The sequence below is a fragment of the Nicotiana sylvestris genome, chromosome 5 (genome assembly GCF_000393655.2).
Source record: "Nicotiana sylvestris chromosome 5, ASM39365v2, whole genome shotgun sequence".
NCBI classification, from domain to species: domain Eukaryota; kingdom Viridiplantae; phylum Streptophyta; class Magnoliopsida; order Solanales; family Solanaceae; genus Nicotiana; species Nicotiana sylvestris.
In genome coordinates this window covers 49,341,614-49,351,197 of record NC_091061.1, presented here as the reverse complement: position 1 = coordinate 49,351,197, position 9,584 = coordinate 49,341,614, and the positions used below count along the sequence as shown (strand labels likewise).

General features: G+C 37.7%; 1 non-coding gene across 1 annotated transcript; it reads left to right on the top strand.

Moving 5' to 3' along the window:
• The first annotated feature begins 491 nt into the window (after positions 1-491).
• TRNAL-CAG (transfer RNA leucine (anticodon CAG)) lies at positions 492-572 on the top strand. Its single transcript has one exon. It is a non-coding gene; the product is annotated as a tRNA-Leu (tRNA).
• Positions 573-9,584: the final 9,012 nt, after the last annotated feature.

The following is a 9,584-nucleotide window of genomic DNA, read 5'->3' as shown; positions in this document are numbered from 1 at the left end:
ATTTAGACCCAAAATATAACGAAGGATATATTTAACTATTTTCTGATAATACAGATTTATATTTGGCCCTTTTCCGTTTCTCAAATTTGACTGGCAAAGAAAAGCGCCATAGTTTTAAAATTGAGTGAAGAAAAGCAAAATACCGTGAGTGTTAGTTGTTTAATGCATGGTAGATGTAGGATTTGAAATTCCATGGTTTTGTTTTCAGCAATGTATATGTGATAAAAGTATAGCCACTCAAACAATCTACTCAACCGAGTAAATTTGCGAAAAGCACAGTTATAAACCCAGGATGTTTGTATACTTAGCATACCCTTATGAGATTTTGTAAATTATCTACATATGTCAAACGATAAAAGTATGCTCATTCAACTTGATTAACAACACATGGTACGTTCTTATACAATTAAGATCATGAAAGTAAAGAAAAGGAAAGGAATAATTTAGTGTATATGAATATATAAAGAACATATAACGAGTGCATCTATATAGTCAAGATGGCCGAGTTGGTCTAAGGCGCCAGTTTCAGGTACTGGTCCGAAAGGGCATGGGTTCGAATCCCATTCTTGACAAATGCTGTTTTGCTCGCTTGATGTTATTAAACAAGACTTCTTGTGATTGCCATTTGACAAGTAAATTAATTACAAGTACCGATAAAGAAAAAGTAATTGAACTACAAAGTTAAAACGTTAAGATGTATTTCCCGATGAGACTTTTCCAACCAAATAATTGTACACTCTCAAGATATGGCTTCAATTCCTTTTTCTCACCAAATCATAGAAAAGTATAATTCTTAGCATGATCCAAAGCAAAACATAATGAAAGAAAGGGGACAAAAACGGTAATTTGTGTTACTATAATAATTGTCACACCTCCTTTTTCCGTACCCGAGAGGGTACAAGGGAGTTTTTTCCAATTAAAGGACAATCAAAACGGGATTGGTTTATTTATTTCAGAGTCGCCACTTGGGAGATTTAGGGTGTCCTAAGTCACCAATTTTAATCCCGAGTCGAGGAAAAGAATGACTCCATATTACAGTCTGCGTACCAGAAATCCAGATAAGGAATTCTGTTAACCCGGGAGAAGGTGTTAGGCATTCCCGGGTTCCGTGGTTCTAGCACGGTCGCTCAACTGTCATATTCGGCTTATTTCTGATTTTTATACAATTATGAACCGGTGTGCCAATTTTAACTTTTTACCACTTTATTATTATTATTTTTAAAAGAATGTGAACATCGCTTAAAACATGTCTTTGGATTGCGTCACATGAAATGCACCCACAATCCGGAACACATTTTATTTGATGTTTTGGGATTTGGATTTGGGTCGCATGAAATGCACACCCAAGCTTTAAGAAAGTAAACTATTAAACACGCGCCTAAAGAGACTATCGCGTTATTATTTTGGGAAGGTCGTGAAATTCACTAAACGGTCCTTCTGAATTCTATTTAAACCATACATTTTGTGAGGGCCCCGCAATCTATACGTTTTATTTGGCGAGGCTCGTCTCGTTTTTATTTAAAAGGATGAACCTATAGTGACTACATTTTTCTATTAGGTTCGTCACTAAAATAAAAAAAAATCCCTCAATTAATTACATGCTAAAAAAGACGTAACTTATTAGTTATTAGTTTACGGCTAATGCAAATGGAAAATTGCAATCGAGTTTGTACCAAGAAAGATTGCTTTTATTCAATATTCTACCATTTACTAATACTAGAACATGAGATAGATACACAATAATATTCAAAACAGATTAACTATTCTTCGATTTACTTAAACTAACATTATTAGATGAAGAAATTATACATATGCAACCTCATTACTCATTAATCATTCAACTACATCTTTATACAAAGGAAGGAAAATTTTATTCAAACACAAATCCAAACAAAAGGAATTCAACAGGAACAAGAGCCTGATTAATATTTCATTTCGCTTCAAACTGAGAGTGTACAAATATGTACCTGGAAATGGCAATACAAGAAGAAATGAAGTAGGAGTCAGCAGCAATAATACCACAGCAACAGCAGATTCAGCAACACCGCAAAACCAGCAACAACCAGTAGAATAACCCAGTAACAGATTGAAAACCCAACAATACCAAAGTGCAATCACAGTCAAAGCAGAAGAGCAAACGACACAAGATGCAGTAGTTTAATGATTTTTGAATAACACTCGAGAAAAGCAAACGAAAATTATTCGAGTGAAAGTTCAAATTGCATTTCTCTTTTACTCTCAAAATGTTTCAAGTCTGTCCGCTCTCAAGTGTAAAAATCTGTTTTCTTTTAATGTTCAAATCGGGTCTCCGTCCCTCTTAATGTTCAACCTAAAAACTCTCTCCCAAATTTCAAGTCTAAGTCTCGTCCTAATTCCCGTCCCCTCTTTTTCTCTCAAATCTCCCTTATTTATAGGCTAGAACTAAACGTTATTTATTCAAAACTTTCACTTTCAGCCTGTATATTCCCTCCCATGTGCATCTATACACTTTTATCATTAATCCCATGCTTATTTTCTAATTTTCCACCCTTAAAAATACCAGACAGGGTGTATTCTGCACTACTAATTCCCTTTTTATTAAATAATTCATTAATTTAATTATACACTAAATATTCAACTGGCAGACTACTTACACTAAACATTTTAAATCTTTTAACACCCAAAAATACCCCTGAAAATCCCCTATTATTATTGCCTTGCCCTCGCTCTTAACAATCTGTATTTAAACCTCTCTGATTTATAACTTCACCAAATCACTACATAGCTACAACCAATCCTTAAATCAAATTCACACAAATGATTCAAGTATCAAAACAAACCAAAGAAGTGATTCGGGTTGTACTCGTCCAAACAAAGCAGTCATAAACTAACTATTCGACGAAGTTGTTCAAATCGAAGGTAGCTTATAACGCACACTCAAACAAACAGAAGAAAAACTTTGACCAAATAAAAAGGTCTTGAAGAAGAAGGAGAACTAATGAACAAGACAAGATTTACAAAAAATAAACACTTTAAACAAAGATTCAATAATCCGAAAAATAGAACGAACAAAACAAGATTACGAACAACACTTAAAACCAAAAACCCTAACAGGAAATAAATCAAAGGAACTAAATAATCTTGAAAAAAAAATCTAAAACATGAACGAACCCAAGTCGAACTCGGAGTTGAACTATTGGAAGTCGAACAGACTGTTTTGTGGACGTTAAAAAAAAAAAGACGAAGCAGCAGCTGGACGTTTTGGACTGGCGACGCAAATGGAGGGACGAGGGTGGTGATTGTGAGGGGGACAGCAGCGGTAGCAGCTGGACTCGTTGCTGCCATGGTCGATGGGGCAGCAGCAGCGAAAGGTCGCGAGGAGCAGCAACGACGACAGGTCATGAGGAGCAGCGACAACGACAGTAGTCGTGAAGAGCAGCAGCAGCAGCACTGCTCGCTGCATGGTGGCGACGCGATGGGGAACAGCAGGGTGGTGTCGAGGTCAACGGGGGCAGCGGGGTTTGGTCGAACAGCTGGAGGTAGGGTCGTTGGTTATGGAGATAGCGAACGACGCAGCAGCAGTTGCTGCTGCTCGACGGGGGGGGGGGGGCCTTTTTTTTTTTGGTTTCGTTTCTTCTTCTTCAAAAATGAAGAAGAAGATGAACAGTTGCAAAACTCCTTTTCTTTTCCTTTGGTCCGTGCATGTGCATCCCTCTTTTCCTTTTTTGTTTTACAAACGTAAGTCCTTTCCCTTTTCTTAAAATATTGTTGGCTTTTAAAATTCTTTCAATACTCTTCTTTTCTCACGTTCTTTCCCCCTTTCCCTTTTTAAAAACCTTTTGCTTTGAAAATTCAATCCCCTTCACGTGTTGTCCCCCTTTCTCCTTTAAACAATTTTCAGCCTTTTCAATTTTTAATTCCTCCCCCATGCCATGCTTTATCCGTATATCAAAGGACATGGACCCCACGTGTGTAGGGGTCCAAGACATGTGTCCCCCATGCGCGGTGGGGTTCGGATTATTATGGGTCAGGTCCGAAAATTAGGCCTAAAAACGGGTAGTTTAAACCCAAATATTATTCTTTGCACGGACCCGAGAATAAAAACACGATGTTATTCATTTAGTCCTATGTAAGCAAAATACTACCAAATAAGACTATTTAAAACAAAACTATTTCTTTCTGTTTTTTTTATAGTATTCTTTCAAGATTAAAATAGCTACAAAGCATAAATAAAACTATTTTTGTCATTTTCGTTTTTATATAAAGATAAAATATAAAGTACTATTTTTGTATTTTTCAAGATTAAAATGGATACAAAATGTTAATAACTCTTTTTTTATATATAATTTTCTAAATTATACAACGATAAAAATATAAAGTACTATTTCTATATTTTTTAAGTTTAAAATGACTACAAAACATTATTAAAACTACATATTTTATAATTTTCGAAATTATATAAAGTATAAAAAAATAAGGTACTATTTTTGTATTTTTTCAAGTTTATGAGAAATACATAAGCTAAAATTTACATATATATTTTTTGTAATTTTTCTTTTGCGACAAAATAAGGTAAAATAGTCAAAATAGCTATATTAGACTCAATTCAAATATTAACGTTTTGTAGCCCTCTTTTTTTTTCTTTTTTTTCTTTTTTTGATAAAACTAAAATTCTAAATTGAGATACAAACTAAATTAACTCAAAAATACTAATTAAACTCCTAACAAAAATTATCATACACAATTAAACACCAATTAAAACAAAATTGCATAATTTGACATTAAATGCTAACAATGCAAAATATTCCTATTTTTGTGACTTTCATTTTTTTGTAAAACAAACTTAATTAAATACTAAATGAAAATGTGATATATTTTATATTTTTATTAATTAAAACAAATAAACATGCACTCATAAAAATACAAATAATTATACAAAAATACCACAAAATAACAATAATTGCACACAAAGGAAAATTGTTTTATTTTGAATTTTTTGGGAGTAATTCTTTCATAGGGCAAAAATCACGTGCTTACAGCTGCCCCTCTTTGCCCGAAGAGACGAAGGGTTTTCGTGCAAAGATAAAGTGAGCGATTTTTGCCCATCCGAGTACTCCGTGTGAAGCATTTTTTTTGAAAAAGATTTAACCGAACCTTTGCTTCAAAGGTTTCCTACATATCCCTGGCTAAAGGGGAATCGGGTTAATGTAGTTCGGGAAGTTTTGGTAGCTGGGACTGCCGTGGGACTGCAATGTTACTTGCTGTTGCATGCTATTACCACTGCTTACCGATCTCCTTGTTACATCGTGCTTAAAAAAAACAAGAAACTAGGCTAAACTGCAATTTGTTCTTGTTGCCTTGCTTTCTTGTCGGCTTGTGTTTCCTCTGGTGCCTTTCTTCCGTGAATTTCTGGCCCTTTGCTTTTCTGAATACTAGTTTTCATCATTTTGCTCGGTCCGCTGGGGATATGGCTTCCTTCATTAAGCTTTTCGGCGGTTCCTATGGGGATACGACTCTCTTCATCAGATCTGTTATACTGGGTATAATTTAATGTTCACGTGCCACTTCTTTCAAGACGCGTCTTTTCTTCCTTTTGACTCAGGCACTTGAAACTTGTGCTGGGACCTCTTGTTGCAACCTTCTGCTTTCCGGTGTTGGGGATTTTTATTGTTTCGTGCTGGGGATTCCTGTTGTAACCTTCTACCTTCCGGTGGGTTACTGATTTCAAGATCTGCAGTATAAGAGTCAAAAGTATTCCTCTCGTTATACAGGTGGGTGCCTGAATGCAAAAATATGAAATGTATGCCCGCATTATACTAGTGGACGACCTAGAATAGAAATGAAAAGACAGAAATGTATTCCCGCATTATACTGGTGGGCGACCTAGAACAGAAATGAAAAGACAGAAAATGTATTCCCGCATTATACTGGTGGGCGACCTAGAACAAAAATGTATTCCCGCATTATACTGGTGGGCAACCTAGAACATGAAATGAAAAGACAGAAATGTATTCCCGCATTATACTGGTGGGTGACCTAGAACAGAAATGTATTCCCGCATTATACTGGTGGGCGACCTAGAATAGAAATGAAAAGACAAAAATGTATTCCCGCATTATACTGGTGGGCGACCTAGAACAGAAATGTATTCCCGCATTATACTTGGTGGGCGACCTAGAACAGAAATGTATTCCCGCATTATACTGGTGGGCGACCTAGAACAGAAATGTATTCCCGCATTATACTGGTGGGCGACCTAGAATAGAAATGAAAATACAAAAATGTACTCCCACATTATATTGGTGGGCGACCTAGAACAGAAATGTATTCTCGCATTATACTGGTGGGCGACCTAGAACAGAAATGTATTCCCGCATTATACTGGTGGGCGACCTAGAACAGAAATGTATTCCTGCATTATACTGGTGGGCGACCTAGAATAGAAATGAAAAGACAGAAAATGTATTCTCGCATTATACTGGTGGGCGACCTAGAACAAAAATGTATTCCCGCATTATACTGGTGGGCGACCTAGAACAGAAATGTATTCCCGCGTTATACTGGTGGGCGACCTAGTACAGAAATGTATTCCCGCATTATACTGGTGGGCGACCTAGAACATGAAATGTATTCCCGCATTATACTGGTGGGCGACCTAGAACATGAATGTATTCCCGCATTATACTGGGAGGCGACCTAGAACATGAAATGTATTCCCGCAATATACTGGTGGGCGACCTAGAACATGAAATGTATTCCCGCATTATACTGGTGGGCGACCTAGAACATGAATGTATTCCCGCATTATACTGGTGGGCGACCTAGAACATGAAATGTATTCCCGCATTATACTGGTGGGCGACCTAGAACATGAAATGTATTCCCGCATTATACTGGTGGGCGACCTAGAACATGAAATGTATTCCCGCATTATACTGGTGGGCGACCTAGAACATGAAATGTATTCCCGCATTATACTGGTGGGCGACCTAGAACATGAAATGTATTCCCACATTATACTGGTGGGCGACCTAGAACATGAATGTATTCCCGCATTATACTGGTGGGCGACCTAGAATATGAATGTATTCCCGCATTATACTGGTGGGCGACCTAGAACATGAATGTATTCCCGCATTATACTGGTGGGCGACTTAGAACATGAAATGTATTCATGCATTATACTGGTGGGCGACCTAGAACATGAACGTATTCCCGCATTATACTGGTGGGCGACCTAGAACATGAAATGTATTCCCGCATTATACTGGTGGGCGGCCTAGAACATGAAAGTATTTCTCTCGTTATGTAGGTGGGCACCTGACATGAAATGTAAAGACTGAAAAGTATTCCTCTCGTTATGTAGGTGGGCGCCTGATTTAACAACAACTTAGGAGGAAATGCCTCTCCTATGGGTAAAACTAAACTTAGGAGGAAATGCGCAAAACTAAACTTAGGAGGAAATGCCCCTCCTATGGGTGAAACTAAACTTAGGAGGAAATGCCTCTCCTATGGGTAAAACAAAATTAGGAGGAAATGCATCTCCTATGGGTGAAACTAAACTTAGGAGGAAATGCATCTCCTATGAATGAAACTAAACTTAGGAGGAAATGCCTCTCCTATGGGTAAAAACAAACTTAGGAGGAAATGCATCTCCTATGGGTGAAACTAAACTTAGGAGGAAATGCCTCTCCTATGGGTAAAACAAACTTAGGAGGAAATGCATCTCCTATGGGTGAAACTAAACTTAGGAGGAAATGCATCTCCTATGAGTAAAACAAACTTAGGAGGAAATGCATCTCCTATAGGTGAAACTAAACTTAGGAGGAAATGCATCTCCTATGAATGAAACTAAACTTAGGAGGAAATGCCTCTCCTATGGGTAAAAACAAACTTAGGAGGAAATGCATCTCCTATGGGTGGAACTAAACTTAGGAGGAAATGCCTCTCCTATGGGTAAAACAAACTTAGGAGGATATGCATCTCCTATGGGTGGAACTAAACTTAGGAGGAAATGCCTCTCCTATGGGTAAAACAAACTTAGGAGGAAATGCATCTCCTATGGGTGAAACTAAACTTAGGAGGAAATGCATCTCCTATGAGTAAAACAAACTTAGGAGGAAATGCATCTCCTATGAGTGAAACTAAACTTAAGAGGAAATGCATCTCCTATGAATGAAACTAAACTTAGGAGGAAATGCCTCTTCTATGGGTAAAAACAAACTTAGGAGGAAATGCTTCTCCTATGGGTGGAACTAAACTTAGGAGGAAATGCATCTCCTATGGGTGGAACTAAACTTAGGAGGAAATGCCTCTCCTATGGGTTAAATAAACTTAGGAGGAAATGCATCTCCTATGGGTAAAAACAAACTTAGGAGGAAATGCATCTCCTATGGGTGAAACTAAACTTAGGAGGAAATACATCTCCTATGGGTGAAAACAAACTTAGGAGGAAATGCATCTCTTATGGGTAAAACTTTGATGATTTCAAACTAGGAAGTGCGTCTCCTATTAATGAAATCTTCACTTAGGAAGTGTGTCTCCTATGCGTGAACCATTTCCTTCTTCCTGAATTATTTACTTATCTGTGTTGTCTTCCCTCAAAACTACTGGGGATTATTTTGATGGGGATGATTTTTCCTTTTTTTTCCTTACCCACTCTGGGTTGCCCGAAACTCTGTCGAGGATGCTTCTACATCTTGATGATCCGGTGGGGATAACACTGCTGAGTAAATATGTTATCTTACTCCTTTCAAAATTACTTACTTTTAAGTAGGATGTTTCATTCCTCTACAAACTGCTTCCCCTTTTTTTTCTTTTTTTTTTTCTTTTTTTTTTCTTTTTTTTGTTTTGTTTTTTGCATAGCTTCTTCCTTCGAAGACTACCTCCTTTGAGACTCATTTTGCCTTTCCCCGAAAGGAACCGTTGAGGATACCGATTTGCACCAAACTTGTGTTGGACTCCTCGAAACTGTTGGGGATAACACTGTTGGGGAGTTATTTACTTACCTGTTGGGGGGTAAAATGTTATCAGCTGGGGATAACGCTGTCGAAGATAACACTGCTGGGGGATTCTGATTCCTTCAGAACTAGTGATTCACTCTTCGGAAGGTTGTTGGGAATGATGTTGGCCTCTTGCTTTTTCTGAGCTCAAGTTTCATCCCTTTGCTGGGGAACAACTTCCTCCATTGAAACTTATTATGTTGGGGGCAACACTGGTTCTAAGACCACTTCCCTTGAGACTGGCGTTATCTTTATTCTTCCCTGAATGGGTACCTGACTTCCAGAAAATTTTCTAAATGGAAGGAAAATTTTCTGCCCCAGTTTGATAATATCCCTTGTGCATGCACTTCTGGCATCAATTCCATTACCTTTACCTGTTTCAAATCAAACAAAATTTGTTAGTTTAAAACATGGTAGTTGGTTGTGATACTCCTAGTGGGATGGTTTTCCCTTTCTCCTTCCTTGCTCTGCGCTCCACAACTTGTTGGGGATGATATTCTTTGCTGGGGATAATTCCTTTCTGCTGAGGATATCCCTCTTCTTTTGTGGCATAGTTCGGAAACTGGCATTTCCCCGACCTTTTAGTCTCGTATGAATTTCCCC